Here is a 24,120-nt window from a genome sequence, read left to right as displayed (position 1 = left end):
GAATACGCTGTGCGCGGAAATCGATTTTAGCGCACGCGGCTGGCGCAGACATTCGCACGGGCATGCTGTGCACCAGTCGCGTTCGCCACTTTTGTGCGATTTTCTATGAATTACCCTGCTAATTTCTACTGCTCTGTGATAAATCTTTTATTTTGCAAACAACAAGCATACTTCATGATTTTATATCATGCACCTCAATAAAATTCAATTTCTTTCCTAATAAGCAATGCTCAATATTATTCCCGCCCATTTTCTACATACAAAGCATCTGCACCTAATTGTTAACTCAACTCAACAATCACCAACAACTGATTAAGGCCAATCATATTTTATAACAGGTAACATGAACTGTACAGTGTGAGTTCTGCAGTGGAAATGTGAAAAGTAGACAAAAAGGGGAGTTTCATACTTTCCAAAATCAAAAGCACAAAAAGAGGACTATATTATAAGAAAACTATTAAAATTGCTGACATGTTCATTACAACCTATCACAATGAAGTACACATTAACAAATGTAACACTACCCAATAAGAAACACCAAAACACATACAAAACCTGCTCAGCATCAAATGTAGCCACAGATATTGAACGTGGCTACAAAGCTCACTTGTACACAAGTGTTTGCTTCAGCTAACTTCCCTATACAGTGGCTGATGTGCCACATATTTGATTATTATTATTTGTTAAGGAAGTGTAGTAGTATCAATAAGTAGTCTCACAATTGTGCATTTTCCACCACAAAACTGACTTTGGTTTCTGACCTTCATGATACATAAATGTGTCCAATAAGGAAGATACCAAAGCCCCTCCGTTATAAACTCTTGAAAAATTAGCATTAATACGGGATAATGCCCATCAATTGAGAAAGGCTATTGGATATGCATAGGGTGCCATTTACATGAGGATTATCTACGGATAGTTGAGCATATATGCCTGGTTGTCTTGACAATATTACTTTCACATCTAGTTAGGGTGTACCATGGACCAGCCCAAGAAGGCAAAGATGGAATGCTTCTTACAAAAAACAGACATTGAGCGGTGTTTGCGTTTGTTGCAATAGCAACAGGTAACTGTAGGAGGTGGTTTATATGTCTTAACAATAATGTGGGGAACATAGTCAATGAGCACACCCTCCATTTAATTCACCCTTTGTCAGTTTGCAGCTAGATTTACTCCAGTTGCAACATTGTGATAATCTACAGTACATCTTCACAGTTTTTGACTTCTTCTCTGGTTGGATGAAATCACGTTCAGGTAGGAGGGCAGATGGAGGGCAGATGCAATAACAGTGGCAAAGGCTCTTATAAAGGATGCTGTGCCAATAGGTGTATACCCATGCGCATAAACAGTGTACAGGGTACAAATGTTGTTAACAATTCAAAAAAATGAACTCTTAACTGATCTCCATGTGCAACACAACCTCAACTGAGCAAACCATCATCATCCGGCAATGCAGTGGTGTGTCATATTGGAATCCATGAAGATAAACAGGCTAAGCAGTGCCAGGAGACTGGATTAAAGTGGTCATATGTACTTCCTCTAGTGTTGTGAAACATGTGCATCACTCCAAAAATCGAAGGACAGGTCTAAGTGCAAACAAGGTTTTATTTCAATGCCCCATGAGGCTGCCTTCATCTCCCTCCAGTAAGAAAATGCTGAAATTTGCTGGAATCTTGTGTATAATAATCTGCTTGACTATGTGAAATCTCCCATTTTGTCTGTTAAGATGGATTTCTAGAATCTGGCCTGCTGGACCGATTTTAGGAGTCCACCATAGTAATGATGAACAAGAGCTCTGAGAGGATAGCCAAAACCCAATGAAGGTAGCAAAGGAGAGTAGTCAAGGCTTAGTCTCACTAGAGTGTGAGTGGGGTCAGGGGCCCTCAATGAGTCCTCAAAATAGCACACAATAATTAATTTTAGACAGTCAGTTATACAAATATTCTTATTTATTTAAGGCCTTTAGAAGACACTGAAAAATGAAACTTTAAGGTAGTATTAGCATACAATACTCTATAATCCAAATATATACAATCAGCTTTGCATTCACTAAATAGACATCAGCAAATAAATGATCAACCAAAGCAGATAAGGACTGTAGATGCAATACAATGATGGGAAACTGTTCAACTTTAAGTATATTATACTTACCCTCCTGACTCCGAATTTCATACATGTCTTTGTGGATCATCTGGGGATCACAAAGTGCTCTATCTTCTGCCTTTTGCTATGGTGAGCGGTGCCCAGGACATGTGTGTTTTGGGATTCTTACGGTCAGATGTTAATGCAAGATGCACCCCCTGTCTGTGAAGAAATACAGAATCCTATGATGCAGACCTCCTTAGCACACTTCACTGGATGGAGAAAGTTGAGTTCCAGTGATGATCACTGTTTGCAGGTGACCACTGGTGTCCTTCCAGTACAGGTTCTCTTGAATGTGGGAAGCTAGTATTCAGGAAGAAGACAACTTGTGGCACAAGCTTGCAACCACCAAAGTTCTGGACTCAATTGCAGAATGGCAATGCTTTTGGAAAGGTAGCCCACAAGATAGCTGATCAGTTCACTGGGCAGTCCATGGACACCTACAAAGGCTCTGAAGGGCTGGATCCTTAAGAAGGCATCAAACTTGTTTGGCCCCGCTGAAACACGGTTCAAGGTGTCTTTGGAGATCAGGTAGAGGACCAGGGCTTCACAAGGCCAGACACTGGAAGGGATGCTGGGCCACTTCAGAAAGCGTCTGCAGATCTTCAGTGGCCTTCTCTTCTTCAAGGGATTCTTTGCTCCAATGCAGATCTGAGGAATAGCTGCATAGGCCTCCTTTTATCCAAACCTCGAGCTGGAAGCGAGTCCAAGCCCAATAATGCTAAGAATCTGCACCATCAAACCAACTAGTAGTTGTCCAATCAGGGACACTACTGGGTTCACATACACCCCAGAACTAGACTTCCTGGCACCAAAGTTGTAGACTTGGACTAGACAGCCCAAGCCCCCTTCCTAGGCCACACACACACACACACACACACACACACACACACACACACACACACACACACACACACACAAAGGTTCCCCAACCTACAAAAGCAGCAGATTTACTGACCAAGTGCATGCCCTTATAAGGACTATCCTGACCTGAGAAAGCAGCAAGAAGGCCAAACTGCTATATGGCCATAGAACAAGCTAAAATCTCATGGCACAGCCATTTTAGGGTACTAGACGCAGTTAGTATCTATACACAGGAAAGGCAAATGTGCACACCAAAAATTATGCAAAAATGGTAAACATATAACTGCTGCCACAAGCTTGTCTTTAGGCACATATAAAAGTAACAATAATCTGCGGTGTAAAAACATATGATTCAATAGGGAAACAAAGTTTCCCAGTACTGATAGTCTGAATGATATGATATGATATTTTATTTGTATCACGCTCTTACACAAGTGTTTCAGAGCGCGATGAGAAAAGGGAGTGGAAAAGGGAAGACAAAAACAGCGATTTTACTAGGCCCAGTGACATTGAGAATGCGCAAGTGCAGGGGAGAAGGGAAGGGGGAAAGTGCAAGGGAGAGGGGTGAAGTGGAAAGTGTTGAGCAAGGGGTAAAAGCAGCAACAACTGGTAGTATAGCCAGCACAGTGGCAAGTGCAAGGTTTAAGGTGCAGACAGGGGTGTCTGTTAAATTCAGTTAAGGGGGCTGTAGGGTAACAGATACAGACCCAAGTGCAATGGTTGCCAGGAGGCAGTGTGGGGATGTGGCTGGGTGGGCAGGGACCTGCGCCTGAAACCAGAGGTGCACAGTGACTAACAAGCACACAGATCAGCAGGGGAGAGGAAGAGCGTAGCCAGAAGCAAAGAGAAAGGTCTTGAGGTCCTCCCAGAACCGGAAATGGTTCTCCTCAAGTTTCAGAGTTGCAGGGAGGCTGTTCCAGAGGGAGGCCCTAGCCGAGGAAAGAGATCTAGCCCCAACTCGTTGCTTGCAGAAGTGACTGACCCTGAGAAGGTTGGAGGAGGAGCAGCGAAGAGCTCAACTGGGAAGGTATTTACGGAGGGAGAGTTGAATGTATTTTGGACCCAGTCCCAAGACAACCTTGTGGACAATACAAAGGGTCTTGAATTCAACACTTGCAAACACTAGGAGTCAATGAAGAGATTTCAGGGCTGGAGAGATATGATACCAGGGCTTGAGGCAAAGGACAAGTCTCGCAGTCCTGTTCAGGATGAGTTGCAGAGGGCGGAGAGTAGAAGCAGGCAGATTTAGAAAGAGGATGTTACAGTAGTCCAGCCTAGAGAGCTCTAGAGACAGTAAGCTTCTGGGGGAAGGAGTGGAAAGGAAGAATATTTCATGAGGGTTGCAGTTGGTATTTGGACTTCTTAGAGACATCAGAGATGTGAGGAGAAAAGGAGAGTGTGCAGTCGAGGATGACCCCGAGGTTTCTTAGCCTCACAGGTGGGAGCAGGTCGAGGGCAAATTTAGGCCGGCCAGAGAGTGACAGGAAAGGACGGTGCAGGTATGCCGATGAGGAGAATCTCTGTCTTACTGGCATTAAGTGAGAGATCATTGGTGGAACACCACTCCGGGATAGCAGACAGAAAGTCAGAGATGAGAGAAGGAGAAGAGGTGGTGGAGGGAAGCCTGAAAATGAGCTGAGTCTCATCCACATAGCACTGAAAGTTGGAGCAGAGGGAGGCAATGCGGTGGACACGGGGTTCCAGGTATTGATTGAGCAGCCAGGGAGAGAGGTTAGCCCCTGGGAAACACCACAGGTAGAGAGTGCACTCGCGGAAAGGAAGAACCTGAGTTGGACCTGGGAGAGTCGATCAGAGAGGAAAGAGGTCAGCCAGGCTAGGGCCTGATCAGTGATACCCAGGTTATCACGGAGACGGTTGAGCAGGATGGCATGGTTGACCATGTCAAAGGCAGAATAGAGATCAAATAAGATGAAGACAGAAGGCATATCAACGTCAAGGTTGGTGAGCATGCTTCACAGATGTTCAGGAGAGCAGTTTCTGTGCTTCTGGCAGCTCTAAAGCCAGACTGATGGTCATGGAGACAACCAACATAATCGGTGTGAAGATTAAGCTGGGAGATGGGCATCTTTTCGAGGGGTTTTCCCAGAAAAGGAGTGATGAAGATCGGGTGATAGTTAGCCAGCATGAGGGGACGGCTGTGGGTTTCCTGAGAAGAGGGTGCACAAGATAATGCTTCAGAGGGGATTTGAAGGCTCCAGAGGTGAAGGAGAGATTGCAAAATTTGGCCAGAGAAGGAGCAACTTGTCAATGTGGTACTTGATGGTTTTAGATGAACATGGAAGAACCTGTTTTGACAAGACTTTCATAGATCGTACTTGTCTAGAAACCTTGTCAGGAGAGAACAGAGGAAAGGAAGAGAAAGAGGGGGGGCGGCTGTAGCAGTGCCAGAGTTAGCAGGTAGAGAAGGGGGAAGAGGAGGAGAGGACGAGAGGGTGGACAGGATGTTCTGGGTTTTTCAGATGAAATGAGAGGCAAGGATCATGCAGCCGGGTTGGCCATCTCCTTGCAGATTTTAAAGAGCTCTGTCGAGTTGTTTGATGCTGTGGAGATGCAGGCTTTGATGTGGGCTCTCTTCTTAATGAGGACTCCGAGCCGATATTGCCTTTGGAGCAGGCAGCAGGCCAGTTTGTCAGAGGATGTACTAGAACTCTGCCATTTCCTCTCAGCAACCCTACACTCACATTTAAGGGTAGCTAGATCAGAGTCATACCAAGGGTTGCACTTGGCTTTGGGCTTCGAGCAGATCCTCATGACATGGGCAGGCACATCCAGAGTATCAGAGATAGAAGAGTAGAGCATGGAAAGGACTATGTCAGGATGTGAATCAGCCAGAGGAGAAGGAGGGGGACAGAAGGTGGCGGCAAAAGCCTCAACTGACACACGTTTCATGGGTCGGATGACCAAGAAGGTAGGTGGCAGTGTTGGAGTTGGCTTGGCCTGAGGGGTAGCGAGGGACAGATGGCAGGAAAGGGGGGATTGATCACTCCAGGAGAGATGAGTGGTCAGAGAGATGGAAAATGGGAGGTGAGAGGAGGTCAAAACATCCAGCATGTGCCCTGCAGAGTGAGTCAGCCTAGAGGGGAGAATAGAAAGAGAGAGAGAATAGCAGAGGTCATGAAACAGTCCAGAGGAGGAACAGGGAGCGTCCAGATGGATATTTAGGTCACCAAGAAGGAGGAGTTGAGTGGTGTAGGCCAGGAGGGAGGGAGAGAGGTCAGCCCACTCAGAGAGGAAGGAGGTGATCTGACCAGGTGACTGATAGATAGCCACAGTAAGAGAGTGGCCAGGAGAGAGAGAAAGCCTGCAGACAAGGCATTCGAAAGAGGAGTAGGTCTGCATAGGAATGACAGAGGCAGGAATCCACTCTGGAAAGATCAGGGCTACACCCCCTCTGGACCTGATGGATCTGGGTGCAGAGAGGATGTTGTAGCCGTCATGGAGGAGAATATCAAATCTTGTGACAGAGCTGGCCGTGAACCATGTCTTAGTTAGACCGAGAACATCAAGGTCAAGTTCTTCCAGAAGGTAGCAGATGTCAGTGGAGTGTTTGATGGCTGAGCGTGAGTTGAGAGTGGCAATATGGAGAAGGTTGCCTTCCTTGAAGGACTTCCTGGGAGGGGTACAGAGCAGAGGTACGCAGACCTGTGCCATTCAGGTGGACATTAATGATGACCTTAGAGGGGTCAAAGGGGGCTAAGAGGGAGAAGAGAAGAAAGGAGAGGGCACAGGGACCATATGAAGAGTCCAGAGATCTGGAAAGGGAACGACAAAGAGAATGTTGGTGGCGGTCTGTCCGGTGGAAACGCTGGTGTAGGCGTCAGCGATAAGGAGACCAGGGTTAGAGACCAAGATATCCTTGTTGAACCTCTTCCTGTCAGACTTAGTGAGAAGGCAAGGATAGTCAATGGAGAAACATTTAGAGAAGATATGAGAAACATAGAGTGCCCCGGGTACGGTAGAGAGAGAGGGGGGAGAAGCAGAGGGGGAGGGTCAGGTTAGGACCAGCATGGCAGAGAAGCACAATGCAGTCACTGGGCCAACCAGGTGCAAGAGAAAAAGCATGCAATACAACCACAATGGTACAGCAACATTCAAAACACAGCTAAATTCAAATTGGTAGCAGTAGGTGAAAACACTGCTAAATTCAAAACACAGCTATGTTCGAATTGGTAGCAGTAGGTGAATGAAAACACAGCTAAATTCAAAACACAGCTAAGTTCTAATTGGTAGCAGTAGTTGAAAACAAAGCTACGTTCAAAACACGGCTAAGTTCTAATTGGTAGCAGTAGGTGAGCACACAGTGCAATCACAAACTGTAAGCATGGGAGACAAGGTGAGATGGAGAGAAGGAGAGAAATTCAGAGTGGTAGGAATGAGTCCAGTTGGGGGAGACTAACTCATTGTTATGTGAAAGTCATGGTAGTCCAGGTTCCATTGAAGAGTGCAACATCCTGAAAGCTAAGTGAGGGGGTGCAAGAAGTCCTCATACAGCGTCCTGGCAGCAGACATGGAGCAGACAGTGCCCGCGATGTGGGCCTTACCTGAGGGGATCAGCTAAAACTAAAGACGCAAGCTTTTCTTTTTTTCTTTCAGCTGGGGAGCATTTAAATCATAAAAAGAACTGTGCACAAATACCAGATAGAAAAAACAAATGCAGGCGTGAAAGTGAGCCAGTCAGTCACTCAACAGATGAGTGCAGCATCATGCAGGCAGGAAAGCGGGGAGTAGGCGTCCTCACCATCGCAGTTTAGCAATGAAGAACAGCTGATGCTGAATGGAGGCCTCGATGTGGGCCTTAGATGTGGTGGCCATCTAAAGCCTGCCGGTCCCCCAATATGCCATAAGAAGGGTTGATGAGCCAATCCAATGGGGAGTAAAGTAGAAGGAAGAGGGCTTCAGAAGGGCCTTGTTAATGACCACAGAAGGCGGCAGCCATCTTTAAAAATGTGTGGACCTGAGACAAAGGGATCACCTTTCTGCCCCTTACCAAGTTGCTCCAAAGGTGGGCAGAGCACTGATCATGGACGTCAGCAAACAATGTGAGCAGCTTTCTTTCCTTTGTGAAAGTGAGACAGAAGCCTTTCTTTCTTTCCTTTCAGCTTTGTGCTACAATTTCCACAATTTAAATGGAATGGGGAGCATTCAAATCATAAAAAGAACTGTGTGCACATACCAGATAGAAAGAAAAGAAGAAAAGAAATGCAGGCATGAAAGTCAGCCAGTCGATCACTCATCAGATGAGTGCAGCATCATGCAGGCAGGAAAGTGGGGAGTCGGTGTCCTCGCCGATGCGGTGTAGCAATGAAGAACAGCTGTCGCTGAATGATCGGTCAGTTTCTGCTTAAATCGAAGGGAAGTGAAGCTGAAGGCTTTACTTTCCGTCAAAAAGTCAGGACAGTATCAAAATCAGAGTCAAAAGAATTGAATTCCATATGAAACCATGGAGGGAAAGTTCCAAAAAGAAGATCTTTCGTAACATTCTCCATCAGTTCACTTAACAAACAGATGGAGGATGCTCAACCGAAGGAGACAGCCAAAACCAGCTATTCTCTTCAAAGAGGGGTGGACTATGCGCTTATGAAAGTTATCAGAGGAAATCTGTGCTGGCATGGACCATATCTGGTACTCCTCACCTTAAATTCTGCCATAAAGGTTAAGGAAACGCCTACCTGTTTACATGACAAACAGTTTAAATGTGCTGTGGCACCAGAACAATTAGTAAAGTGGCCTTTGAGTATCCATCAGTTCTATCAATTTGTAGCCTTATCCATTTCTTAAATTGTTCTCTTCTCTAAATTAACTGAAATCTGTTTTTCCTACTTGATTTGAATCTGAAAGAAAAAGTAACCTTTCTCATGTGGTAAACATTGTTGATATTAATTCATGGCCCTAGTACAAAGGACTTGACATTGTTCATTGGCAAGTTGGAACTTGCGGGTTTATGAGGAGCTGGGATTGTGGAGTTGATGTATGGTTAGGTTTTCTTCTCTAACCAGCAGAGTATAAACTGTGAAACATTCTTTACCCATGTGACACCCTCCCAAACTGTCATTCTTATGAAGGCTCAGCCCAACGCTTGCCTGCTGAAACTTAAGCTTTAACCCCCACCCCAATTACTCAAGACAAAGACTGAGAATTTGCCTAGTTTGAGTACATCTACTGCTACGACTGCAAGAGTTTCTACATTAAAACACCTTTCTGATCTAATGTCCTATTGTTTCTCTGTTATATATTTTAGGAGAGGAAATTGGGAAATAAAACAAAAGATTGCCTGCTTCCATAATGGGTCAATGTGATGAACTGACTTCTCCCTCACAGTAGAACAAGAATGATTACAGGCTAAACCACCTGCACAGCCCCCAATCTTCTAAAAAACCAGAGTGAACACAATGATGAAGTTAAAACAGGCACATTTCACAGATATACCTCCTGTGCATTTTGGCAATGTGGGCCAAGGGAAGGCTGTACTCTCAAGAGGGGTCTGAATGCGAAACAGTAGCAAGCCAAACAGCAAAGTGCCAAACAGCAAAGTACAACAGTCAAAAATAAATGAATGCACAATCAAGGTTCTATGGAAATATTTTATTACTTTAATTAAACACCTCATTTTTAATATAAACTAGCTACAAAACACTACAAAAAACCCACCACTGTAGAAAGAACACAGAATAATAAAAGATACCAACATGCATTATTCTGGTTAATGAGACAGCGGGTAAAAGACAATAAAAACCACAATGTGTATTTAAAATTGATATGCTTTTTGATTCAAAGGGGATTAAAGTGGCCTAGCCAGCCTATAGGGTCCAGAACTAGACAAGGGGCAACTACCAGTAAAAAAAAAACCTTTGCTCTACTTGCCGGTTCTACAGTGGGGAAGCAGGCTTTTTGGCACCATTTGGATGGTTCCATTCGAGTTCAAAAGCAGCAGCTGTTGTAGTCCATCTGGCAAGCAGATGTCGAGCGGAGGTCGATACAATGTTCGACTGATGCAGTTAATGGAAGTCCAGGTGCGGTTCGATGGTCGAGGTTCGACACCAGATGGGCTGGTGACGAGATGCACATGGTGAGTTGATTTGATGCTGTGGTCAAAGGACACAGTGCATAGTAAATACAAGCACTGGTTAAACTGAATACATGAGGAAGAGGTCAGAGGTTGAAACAGTGATTTGAGAGATGAGTCTGCAGTGATGCTTCTTTGTTTGATCCGATGCAACAACATGTGATAGCGGTTCAAAGGTTGATGATTTCCGAAGGCGGCTTCAGAGTGTCCTGTTGGTGTGATCAGTGTTGATCTTGCTCGAATCATGGTTCACAGTGGTTTTACAATGACATTGCTGTCCTGGCTCTAAGGTGCTGTGAGTCCCACTCCAGGTTCTCAGGAGCAAGAGCAGGCCTTGTTCTCGGGATCCTAAGCACGGGGAGGCTGGCACACACCTGCAAGAGCCCTTCAGCTTGGTGACGAGAGCGTGTGTCATGACTTCTGGTTTGTGGCTTGACCTTCCATGTGTAACATCATTTCCTGTGGCCATCTTAGATTGATCAAAACCAGAACTGTGTGTCGCCACACAGTGAGCCCTAATGCACTCCTAAGGGGACCTAAGATCCAGTCACAATTATTCGCCAAACATATATACTTATGGCCCTAAGAGCATATATTCATACAGACAAGTTGTTTGACACTTTCCTAAATTAAATCGATGTTTCACTTAGCCTTGAAAAGGATATTCAATGAATCTGCATATTACAATCTTACAATAGAAACAATATGAATGTTAATATTTAATTTTATACAAAAGATCAGTCTTTAATTCACAAAGAATCCAAATCATACAGTTTGACAAGCAACTGTTGTATTCTTTAGGTGTAACCTATCCTACATATTTACAAACACAAGTGATATAGAATAGTCAGGTAGTGTACAGAAACTGCTTTTGTGTATATACATTTCTTCATAGATGACATTAGTCACATGAACTGGTCGACTGTCTTCCAAAGAAGCCCTTTTTGTATTTAACAAGTAACCAACGCATTTCGGATCATAGATCCAACTTCAGGGTAGGGACTTCAATGTTCCTATACAGAGTAAGGCTTTTTTGTGGGTGACTTCATTAATTGGATCCTGCGGGAAATTAAGATAGCCATCTAATTTAGTATTGGCTATTAGTTAAGGAAAGCTGGAAGGTGGGGGAAAAATAAGAAGCAAGTCACTAACCTCTCCCAGGTGGTCGCTGAGGTCCAAGAATTAACCTAACAATGGTGTTGGGACAAAGTAAATATAATCAATACCCACTAATATATGTTGAGATGACTCTATAGAGAGTAACAAAATTCAGGATATGCCAATTCACTCACCCAGTCTTCTAGTAGTTATATCTGGAGACTGGGCAGCGGCAAAGTACGGTCAGCAGAACCCTACAGAGGTACGTATATGTAGTTGTTTAATAAATCAAGAGGATCACCCCAATAGTCCTAAATCAGATTCCTTTCAACATCATTACGTTATGTAATGTCAGTTGACCGCGACACAACATATTTGCTCTCAAGTATTACTGTGCGACAGAGAACACGGTCAGCAGTGAGGCTGCAGTCATGGAGTAATGAGTTGTTAATTATGCGGTACTACTCCACTAATGTGGTTATCCACTCGGTGAGACTCATATTCAGTGCTTTCATCTATCGCATGTTAGCTGTTATCCCAGAGATTGGGACCAATGGAAATGATTGGAATGAACTTGAAGTTTTGAAAAAACAGTTGATTCGAACTGAGCTTCACGGAACAATAATGACCGAATATCTACATGCTCACGCAGCCCCGATGGGTCTCATTGTGAGGATCGAACCGAGGATATTCCTGGAACAAATCCAGTTCAGGAAGGATTGGTCGTACATTTCAAACAAGTGCACACGGGATTGGCTGGTATTGATTATCAGCACAGCTAAAACAGTATCCGAAAAATGAATGATGGAGATTGAGGAAAAACAAGATGCTCTGAAAACAGCCCATATCCTCGAATCTTATAAAAAAAGTATTGAAGAACTGGAAGCTTCTATGAAGGAATTTAAGGAATTAAATCTAAATAAAAAAGTGGTGAAACAGAAGAAGGATTTAGCCTCCTATACTCAAGAAAGAATACATCCCCATATTGCGGATGCACATTATGAAGACCAGAGCCAGACTCCCTCGATGCCAGGCCAACTTTTCAATCAATTCAACAGAAAAAGGATACAAAACAATCGCCCTAAACCACAAAACTGGACTTTTTCCAGTGGGAGTTCCAACGGAAGCAATAACAGCACAGCAAGTACCAGCAGTGCTACCAACAATCAATCCAATCGCAATCCCTCCACAGCACCCCAATTTTTTCATCGGGGGCAAGGAAAAACCAGAAACAGAGGAAGAGGACAGTGGCAAGCACCCTGGCAGAACCAATCACCACGGGTAACACGCAGCAAGGGACGAGGACAGACATCAATGCCCCCTTAAGAAGCACCCTGAAGAAAAAGTCAGTCACGTGGCATGATGAGGACACAAATCAAACATATGAAAGACAAGGAATGCCACAGAGAGCCAGTGCGAATGTACCACAGATAGATATCGATGTGACTTTCAATAATCCAGGACCTCCAGAACAACCAAGAGAGAAATCCCTAGTGATGAACTTCTCCAGTCATAGTCTGACTAAAGACCAACAGGACCTCCTGGAAAAAGGACTTTCTTTTGTTCCCACCACCACACATGATCCGTTTCAAACTCGTATAGAAGTAGCACAATTAGTCCGTAAAATCAGAGTGAAACAATACTTTGAGAATATCACCTATACAGAATCGGAAAAAAGTGCGACCAATCTGAGGGGGAAATTCACCTTTTACCCACGTCCACACGGAATCACTCCAGAATCTATAACTTTTGAAAAAGCACTGCTCAGGAAGATTGAAGAAATGGAGAAAGAACACCCCGTAATATTCAATAACATCTCGAAGAAAGAAAGACTGGCACTACGAGCTCTGACAGATAATGAACAAATAATTATAAAACCAGCGGATAAAGGTGGAGCCACAGTGCTCCTAGATGTACAGGACTACAAACAAATGGTACAAACTTTACTAGAGGAACGAACAAGCTATAGAAAATTGGAGAAAGATCCAGAAGATATTAAACAACTGATAGTACCGATCCTGGAAGAAGCCCTAGCAGAGGGTTACATCAGCACAAAAGAGTATGACTATTTGAACCAGAAAACTCAGAGGAGACCAGCATTTTATGCTCTACCTAAAGTTCACAAGGGTATCACCCCTATCCCCGGAAGACCTACAGTGTCAGGCATAGGCTCCATTTTGGAGCCACTGTCAGAGTTTGTCGACTACTTCCTGAGACCTAAAGTGAACCAGATGAGATCACTTTTGAAGGATACTACTGCCGTCCTTCGGCTACTCAAAGATCTACCCTTTGACATAGAAGGTCAATTACTTGTGACACTGGATATTGAACAGCTATACACAAAGATCCCGCAGATGGCAACCCTGCAAGTGATCGAGAAAATCCTGAGAGATACAACCCCACCCCTTAAGACGCCAATTAATCTCATTATGCAACTAGCTGAGATCGCCGTGACTAAGAACTACTTCATGTATGAAACTTCATTCTACGAACAAACATCTGGTACAGCGATGGGCGCCGAGCCTAGCGAATCTGTATGTAACGGATTTTGAAAAGAAGACGATCTATCCTATCACCAACCCATGAGGCACATATATAAAACTGTGGAAGAGATATATCGATGACGTTCTGATGATTTTCTATGGCAATGAACAAGAACTCATCATTTTTATGACCTGGCTCAACAAACAGAATCCTTTTCTAACTTTTTCTGAAACACATAGTAAAACGTCAGTACATTTCTTGGACTTGAACCTGGAGATAAAAGACAACCAAATAAACACCAAGGTATATAACAAAATTACAGATAGGAATTCTCTTTTAAAATATACGAGCTATCATCCATCCTCCTTGAGAAACAATTTACCCTTTGGACAATTCCTGATATACCGCAGGAACTGCTCAACAATGCAGGCATATGAACAACAATCAAGTCAACTATACTGCAAGCTACGGGATCGCGGCTATCCCAGACGCACGATAAAGAGAGCTAAAGAAAGAGCAAGAAACATTCCGAGAGAGACTACTCTGGAACAGCATACCAGAAAGACAGATCAAGAAGAGAAAATTACTGCGATTTTCAGTTTTTCACCCATAACCAACAACATTAAAAAAGAAGTGATTAAACTATGGCCACTCTTGAATGTGGGAGAATCAAATCTTGAGAAACCTAGATTTGCAATTAAGCGAGGGAAGAACCTTCGAGACTCAATGATCCACACCTAAAAAGAACCAAGGGAACCCATCATCGCCACCTTATGGAACCAGGCCAAACCCACGGGACATGCGCCATGTGGTACCTGCAGTGCATGTGCAGGAACTACCAGAACCACATCTATCGATATCGGCTGGCGCTACCCATGGCTGCAGAAAAACTTCACAAACTGTAACAGTAAGAACGTGATTTACTTAATAACCTGCCCCTGCAATAAGCAATATGTGGGTATGACCACCCGGTCTATAAATACTAGACTGGCTGAACACCGGTCATGTATCCACACCAAAAAATGAACTGCCCCCATGGTAACTCACTTTGTCCAACACCAGCATGAAGCAACGGATGTCAGATGGACAGTCATTGAAAAAGTCAATGTCCCTAAGCGAGGGGGAAACATTCATGATTTACTCTTCAAAAGAGAACAATTATGGATCTTTCGTCTACAAACAGACAAGTCCGGCTTGAACGAACCAACTAGCTGGCAGACTCTGGCCACTTTATGAAAAACCATCTTCACTGCATTTGATTATATATATACTAGTCTGTAAATAATGTGATACTATTTATGTGATACCACCGAATGTATTGGGCTATGGCAATTATGTGAGGTAAAATCTTGTAGCGCCCCCTTCACACACTTCTGTCCCCTAGATATCAGGACCTGCAGAGTTATACATGGCGTGACGACTTGTACGTCTTAACCATATATTCCACTAGCATGGATATGGGTCTTTTCAGGAATTATTTGACTGTTTGCGCCCTTTCATAACCTGCCGTACTTTGGGGCCTTGCTCCACGTAGTATGATGCCCTTACTATGTTGAGCCTAATGTGGTGCCCGAATAACGGCACCTACACTTACTCTACAAACTAGTCCCTCCTTTGTGTCCCTGGCCATTGCCCCGGCACTGTGGACTCTTTGTTTAATACATCACCTAGACGCGACAGTACCTACGTGAAGCCACGAACAAATCCGCGCACGGACCGGCATCTTCCGCGGTGAGCCGTCCCTCCCCGACTTGATATTTTCAAAGCGGCGAAGGTAAGCCCATCTTGAGCATGACATGAGGAAAAGCTGAATTTACCGTCCAGGCACAGACTTCTGTCCCTGCCCCCCCTTTTTGTTCGTTATTGGCTCTGAAGTTCAATAGGTCGATTAGTGGACCTTTCTGCCCTACAGTTTCACTTCCCATTTGCCAGTACTCCCCGTTGGTTGGTTTACTCCAGGGGATTCTGGCACTGCATGATAAGCCATATACGCTATGCTTATTGACACTTGTCTAGCGTAAACATGTCTAGCCTCGGAGCTCCATGAATGAAAATATGCCGTGGGTTCATTTGAATATGACCCCTTCTAATAAACACTAATTTTAACTACTTGTGATATATTACACTACTGTCCGCCCTCTCTGGTTAAAACATCACTCCCCTCTTTGTTTTCCAGATTCTAGAGCATGACAATAGCTTCTTGCTTTTCGTGGGAAGTATAAATTCTCTCCTTCCAACCACAAGGATATTCGTGGGGACCCCTATAACTAGGTAAGACCTAGGTTGAATTTTCATCTTGAGAGCACTGATAAACGTCTGTGACACTGCTCAAAAATCATTATGGTACCACTCACTCTCCTCTTTTTGTCCTCCCCTCCCTCTTGTTCCTGCCTCATCTGCAGGTGGGATTCCCTGGCACGGTACAACCAGTTATCTAGACGTCGACGTCGACACACTAACCCTTCAGTGTCTGTCCAGCCCTGATGAATGTGGCCCTTGTGCCACTTTAACCGGCAGGCTTCAAATATCAGGAAGAGTCCCAGACAAGTAAAACAATGAATTCAAAACCCACCTGGGCTCCCTGATTCAGGACTCCCCATCAAAAAGATGGGAATCATTTAATAACCTCTAACCTGGATTCTGAAAACGAATCATGAGAAAGATCAGAACAGAAGCGGAATACGGGAGATTCAATAGAAATATGTTGATCTGTACCTCCTTTTTATACCCTGTGGATAGAGAAATCAAATAAAATTAATATTTTTTCATCTATGAAGCAGCCTTTTTTGAAGTAATCCCAAGTACCTCTCTAGAGGGCGAACTAAAAACAAAAATTAAAATATTTTGTGAAAATATCCCCACAGAATTAATCAACCTGAGTTCTATTGTGTGAATGCCTTCATCTTTGACCCATGTCCCTTTAGTAATACATAACTGTGAAAAACTGACCATGCCTGTTGGTCGTGGCCGCTTACCACTTTCCACCAATTATGGTAACCGCCTGTGACTACAGCCTATGGACATGCCCCTATCCCCTTTAATAGTAAATAAAGATGTCACACTGGCTGTGACCTTCAGCCATTGCCATTGACCACAGTGTTTGGCAGTGGCCCCTGCTACTTTGTTCCAATTTGGGTAAAATACCAGGAATAATTGGCCCAGTCTGTGCACTGTGGTCACTCGCCATTTGCCACTTTCCATTTTCCACCTATTAGAGAAAAACAACATAGGCCAATGGCTAGTGTCACCCTTCTTATTTGTATCACACTCTTTCATTCATACAATATTTTCTTCTGAGAATTGTCTGTGGGAACTCGGCCACAAAACCTATTGTGCGGACTTCACTTCCAATAAGATTGGTTCCCACAGAAACACACTGTCTTTTGATCACTACGATAAGATGAAAATACTTAAAATTAAAATGTGTTCCATAGCACTCCCTCCAAATCTACACGCATGCACCTCCTCCTTTTCAGGTCTCCCTTCTGCAGACAAAGGGCCTCATTAAAAGTTGGGCGGTGTAGGTAAAATGTGACAGTAATATTGTATGCCACTGCACGACCACACCACGCAACTATGAGTTTGACATTAAGCTGGTGGATTTACCTCCACCTCAAGCTGGATGTAAATCTGCCACCTTTCCACCAGATTTTGGTGAAATTACCACTGTAGTAATTCTGCTGAAATTCCCCATGGAGTCCTATAGAGTCCAATTAAATGTGGACTAACACACCACCATCACTTATTTTCTGGAGGTAATACTTCCGTACCAAGTGGCATTAACGGTAAATACATTTGGTGATATCTTGGCAGATGTACCCCGTGAGATACCACCAAGCCTACAATGAGGCACAAAGGGCCCACCAACATTCTCCTAACATTTTCCCCCCTTTCACTAACTGCTTAATTCTCATGATTTTCCCACCATAATCCCATGCGATTTCTGTGGAAAAATGAAAATAATATAACTAAAACAACAAGGTCTCTTTAGACCTCCCTGAAGTGTCTATCTGACCATTTGCTCATCTTTCATATTCCCCACATTCTCTGTAATGTTAAATCTCCTCTTTTCTTATTCAAAATATAATTTTCACTGCATGTTCTTACCATTCCTGTAGGATTATTGTAGGGATGGTCTGTATTAACAAACAAATAGGGTGGTTTTTATATTACAATATCTGCGTTGGAGAGCATATAGTTATGGTTAAGTTGCTCAACCCATAGGAATACCAGTTTTTGGGTGGTTTATAACTTTGGCACTGTTCGACGAATCGTCACCAAACTTTACAAAACAAGTATAATTACACCTCCAAAAGGGAAGTTTGGTGTTTTATCATCAATGGGAAGCAAGGTTATAGGGGGGTCCCAACACTTTTGAAATCTGGATAGACATACTTTGAAGCAATATATGTCTCATGTCTACAGCCCAAACTGCTGGATGGATTTGCACCAAATCTGTTCGAGGAGCGGCAGCCCGGCCTTGAAAGAGTGCTTTTGCAGATTGTTTGAAATGCCCAAAAAGTAGGTCCAAAATTATTTGTGATAGCTCTGTGTGGTCCACGGACTACCAATCAGGGAGGTGTGTGACATTCTCAGACATGAATTGCACATGCTTATTGGTTATTGAAAAATGTGAGCTGCGTCACAATTTCTGAAATGGTCGCCTCATTGGGTACATGAACTACCGCCTCATTTCGCAGACAGCACTGCCCAACAAAACTCTGAAAAATACATGTGGGTTTATTTTGTGGATAAAAGAGTGTCTGGGAAGGATGAGGTGAGTTGAAAAATGTTAAGATGGAGCCATTGTTATAGGTAGAAAATGGCATGGGGTTGCTGCAAAGTCCACGGTCAATGTTACTGTCCACAACCTTATTCTGTGCTGTGAATGAGGACATCATTACGACTGGGAGGTGTTTTGTGTCTTGGTATATTTATACATATTTAATGAAAGTAGTGAGTGTGAGTAAAATATATGTGTTTGGCCTAAAAATACATATGTCAGTTGTTGCAGAAGTGTGTAAAGTGAGTGTAGAGGAGGAGCCAAAAGCCTCCACTAGAAGCCCCGCCCCTAACCTGCCTAAATGTTGGGATCAAGAGATAGTGTCAACAGCAACACCTGTAATGATACGAATAACAGGAGCAACTTTGAAGCAAAGTACCCATTGAGAAAGCCATTCTTTATGTATGCACAAAGAGCTGACAGCCTCTAAGGAAAGATCCCTGAAGCGCAGGAGAAGATGAATGAAAAAGCAGACTGGTGACTTTATATGATGTACAGTGACACACTGAGAAGAGATAATAGTGGAGAATGTAAAGAGAACATATAGAATCCAATGACGAAGTTAAGAATCAAGTAACCTGTTACATGTAAAATGAAGATTACACGTGTGAAGAGCACAAAAGAAAATACAAAGCCGTTTTTATAATTGTACAGAGCCAGCAACGCAAGTAGACTAAGTGATCATAGAAGCTAGCTATACGTAGTATATAGATTGCAGGCGGTGCCGCCAAGGTATATATAAGCATAAGAAATCTGGATGTTCCACATCGTGTTTTATCAAACTGGGATCTCATGAGCAGAAGCCTGAAAATGTGTTGCAGTTAACAAAGAGTTGCTGACGAGCAAGAAAGAATCAAGGAGGCTTGTCTGGCCCAGTGTCAAGAAGGCCAGTGCAGCCGAGAACTGGTTGTCTATTCAAAGGATACAATTAATACAAGAAACAAGCCAAGCTCCTGCCAAGGTGCAGCTGAGAGACAATGAGGGACAAGTTCTATTTAATATTGAAAAGAAGCTCAAAACGTGGTCGTCAGTCATGTGACCTGGATGGAAATAGACTTAAGCAGCCTCTGAAGAGAAGATAAACGCATGTACAGACTCCCAAATATTCCCAAGAGTTGTTAAGCCTACAAGGGCATGTTCAAAGGCTAATTTATGACAGAAAGTAAGAGTGATGATAGATGTTGGGCTAATTGGGTGGGGAGGTTTGGTCAAGACCAACCCACCAGCACCTGGAGTACCAGCTTGTGCGCTGCTAGCGAGTGGAATATTCCAGAAGGGTACACGTGTGCCAACCAATTATAGAGGGCCACATATCAAAGAGCCCTAAAGTTTGAGACCCAATAGATTGTTGTGTATTTTATGACGATGGAGATGACTTGCACTAGAGAAGGGCTTAGTTGCCCACCTGACAGTAGAGACCCAATCACAACCTTAACCCTCATAGAAAGTATATTTAGATGTTTCCTGTTACCCAACCACAGCCCCACCTATGTTTTTACAGTTTGCCACATAGTATGATGTCAATGCTGACAAGTTTTTAGTATAAAAGAATGGTTTTTATGTAGATCATTGAGATTTTGCTATGAGACATCTGTCGATGCCTGTTGTACTCTGTGTTTTAGATAATTGTTAATAAAACAGTGTACACCTTGCCAACTTCTTGAGCCGTCCTTATTATTGATGTTTGAGTAATTTCTGCATTCCCATCCTTACCATAAGAGCACCACCTCGTCTGAAAGAGCCCCCTCGGATTAAGGTGGTAGCGGGTCTGATGGTTGAATGAAAGGTCTGTCGATTTAGTAGACTCAAGATTCTTAGATAATCCAGTCCCCTTTGCCCTCTAGTTGGAAGGACACAAGGTTTGCTGTGGAGAACTGCCGAAATAGTCAAGCTTGCAAGTAAAGAAGATACAGTTGGGACGGGTCCCTCTTTCACAAGGTGACTGAAGGCGCAAGTGGCCAGATTGCAGGAGGGTAGACAATACTGAGGGCCTACAGCTGAAAAACGAATGATGAGTAGACTAACAGACTGACAAAAGTGTGGGAAATGGGATTAAAATAATATAAAGTAATAGGAGGTTGGGTTTTAGTGTGTGTAGGAGCAAATCAAAATTATCTGATAAAGTGTGAAGGTGAGACGTATAGCGTCTAAAAGCCCAGTAGTCCTCGTTCAAGTAATGCAGAAGTCCTTTCAAAATCAGAATGGATAAAATAGGCTACACGCAGATATACCTGTGAAAGGAATTGACCTACACCCCCATCAGAGTTTTTAGGGGCTAGTGAAAAGAGGTGTCATGACGTGCATGTGAGAGTCGATTAAGTTTGTCTCTTTGTGGATTTTAGATTTTAAAGAAGTGTTGGAAAATATGGCAAAGATAGGCTATGGTGTATAGAGACAAAGGTCATTATCTATTCTAGGTCATTTTCGGCGCTGACCGTAGAGTAGATTGCAGTATTGAGAAGTAAAGGCTTGAGCGGGGAATGTGAAGCATGCTTAAATGTATTATTTTTCTGAAGACTTATTTTTGTGTAAATACTGGTAAGTATAGACAGTCTGTTAAAACTTGTCAAAATATAAGAAGACACACCACTGATGCATATGTTTAAGACACTGCCCAAACATATGCCCAAGTTCAAACAGTACAGTGCAGAATGGATAAAAGGCACGGCAGATGTTTATGGCCACAAGAGGGATGACTGTCAAAAGCAGTTTTGCAACACATTACCAAATACCTGCAAGCAGCATTCACGGAAAAGAAATTAGAGAAAAGATTAGCTATTTCGGAGCTCTAGAAAATGTACCAGGAAGAGCGAGAGGATCCGCCTCCTGAGGGATCAATGCTTAACCAGAGCAAGGAGACGGGTTATGAGCCTTCTTCTCCCCCTACTCTGTTGGAAATAAATAGTGATAGTATAGAAGATATAGGGCTGTGTCCGTTAAAGGAACTAATGGCAGCGACAGGGTATGCTAACCCGATATACAAACCACCTGTCTATAGCAGTGGCGATAGTTCAGAAGAGAGTAAGAGAAAGGAAGACATCTTTAAGGCCTTATACAACAAGGAGGAGAAAGGTGAACAATTGAGCATGACCACAGAGATAGAATGGTAAATTAAGACATGGAAAGGGGAAAATTGATTTATGAGCTAGAGAAAATGACAGGAGGGAATATCTAGCAATAGGGGACTTTAAGGGTCTCCTAGCAGTTAATCTTGGGGAAAGGGCTGATGACATTTGGACATGAGCAGGTTATTCAAGTGTCAGGGCACAGAATACAACTCATGATGCAGTACCATTTAATAATTGGAGAGCAGATGATTGCAGAGCCCTTAGAGTACAGTGTCCGGCTACCTCACATTGTCGGTGCAATTATGGCATGTAAAATGCAAGAAGGGGAACATCTGCTTGCTTACATTCAAACTATTCAAGAGCAATGGTCTTTAGAAATGCGCGATCGTTGGGGGAAATTAATAGCAGTATTTTAACACATTTTATATCAGGGACTGCCGGAGCAAGTGCAGGGGCAGCTCAAAAAATTAGTAGGTATGGAGGCAAAACAGTTTGCAGAAATGCAGTTAACTATTGTGCATCACTTTTGACATCTGCAGGAAAAGAATAAGAAACCACAAGAGGCTAGGGGGCTAATTCATAGAATTCAGCGCACAAGTGGCGCACGCGGCTGGCGCACAGTGTGCGCGTGCGAATCCCTGCGCCAGCCGCGTGCGCCAAAACCCATTTCCGCGCACAGCGTATTCATGGATTCCAGCCACCAAAACCAGCCGTGGCGCACAGTGGCGCAGCAACCTTGCAGCAGCGCCAGTTACGCCCCCAAGAACGCCTTCCGCGCAGGGAAAAGCCATCAAAATCCCCAATCCAGCGCAAAGGGCTGCGCTAACCCTGTACCAGCACGGCAAGCGGGCTACGTGTATTACAGGGGTTCACGTGAAGTTTCTCACGCGATCGGTCCTGGGGGAGCGGGCTACATGTATTTCAGGGGTTCGCGTGAACTTATTCACGCGATCGGGCCTGGGGGAGCGTGCTACGTGTATTTCAGGGGTTCGCGTGAACTTTTTCACACGATCGGGCCTGGGGGAGCGGGCTACGTGTATTCCAGGGGTTCGCGTGAACTTTCTCACGCGATCGGGCCTGGGGGAGCGGGCTACGTGTATTTCAGGGGTGCGTGAGAAGTTCCACACGCGATTGGCCTGGCCACGTGTATTTCAGGGGTGCGCGGGAAGTTCCACACGCGATTGGCCTGGGCGCGTGTATTTCAGGGGTGCGTGGGAAGTTCCACACGCGATTGGCCTGGGCGCGTGTATTCCAGGGGTGCGTGGGAAGTTCCACACGCAATTGGCCTGGGTGCGTGTATTTCAGGGGTGCGTGAGAAGTTCCACACGCGATTGGCCTGGCCCCGTGTATTTCAGGGGTGCGTGAGAAGTTCCACACGCCATTGGCCTGGCCGCATGTATTTCAGGGGTGCGCGGGAAGTTCCACACGCGATTGGCCTGGGCGCGTGTATTTCAGGGGTGCGTGGGAAGTTCCACACGCGATTGGCCTGGGCGCGTGTATTCCAGGGGTGCGCGGGAAGTTCCACACGCAATTGGCCTGGGCGCGTGTATTTCAGGGGTGCGTGAGAAGTTCCACACGCGATTGGCCTGGGCGCGTGTATTTCAGGGGTGCGTGGGAAGTTCCACACGCGATTGGCCTGGGCGTGTGTATTTCAGGGGTGCGCGGGAAGTACCACACGCGATTGGCCTGGGCGCATGTATTTCAGGGGTGCGTGAGAAGTTCCACACGCGATTGGCCTGGGCGCGTGTATTTCAGGGGTGCGTGGGAAGTTCCACACGCGATTGGCCTGGGCGCGTGTATTCCAGGGGTGCGCACGAAGTTTTACACGCGATTGGGCTGCGTGCGGGTATTAGGGGTGCGCGCAAAGTTTCACACGCGATTGGGCTGCGTGCGGGTATTACAGGGGTGCGCACAAAGTTTTACACGCGATTTCAGCAGGGTACGTGTATTTCAGGAGTGCCGGGGAGTCCTACATGTGATTTGCCAGTGTGGGTCCTCCCAGGTGTTCCCTGTACACCCTCCACGGCCCCTGCAGCAGCCCACACCACAGGGGACTACACTGCATCCCTGGTCATGTCCCGCAGGCGGCCCACCCAACATGGGCATGCCCCCCAGCAAAGGCACATGTCTCCTTGCACCAATGATCACCAACTCATGTCCCCTTGCACCCCCACCCCCAGCATGGCGGGGCACCTGCCAGCAGGCCCCCACCCATGTCTCCCAGCACCCCCATCCCCCCAGACACCAGGGGCAGCCTCCACTAGGCCCCCACCCATGTCAAACTCATGTTCCCCACCACCCCCACCCCCCAGCACTGTGGGGCACCTGCCAGCAGGCCCCCACCCATGTCCAACTCATGTCTCCCAGCACCCCCACCCCCCAGCCACCAGGGGCAGCATCCACCAGGCCCACACCCATGCCTCACACCACCCCCACCCCCCAGCCACCAGGGGCAGCATCCACCAGGCACACACCCATGCCTCACACCACCCCCACCCCCCAGCAGTGCAGGGGCAGCCTCCACCAGGCCCCCACCCATGTCTCCCACCACCCCCACCCCCCAGCCACCATGGCCAGCCCCCACCAGGCCCCCACTC

The sequence above is a fragment of the Ambystoma mexicanum genome, chromosome 8, assembly GCF_040938575.1.
Source record: "Ambystoma mexicanum isolate Mex_15411 chromosome 8, UKY_AmexF1_1, whole genome shotgun sequence".
NCBI classification, from domain to species: Eukaryota; Metazoa; Chordata; class Amphibia; order Caudata; family Ambystomatidae; genus Ambystoma; species Ambystoma mexicanum.
This window is presented reverse-complemented; position numbering follows the sequence as displayed.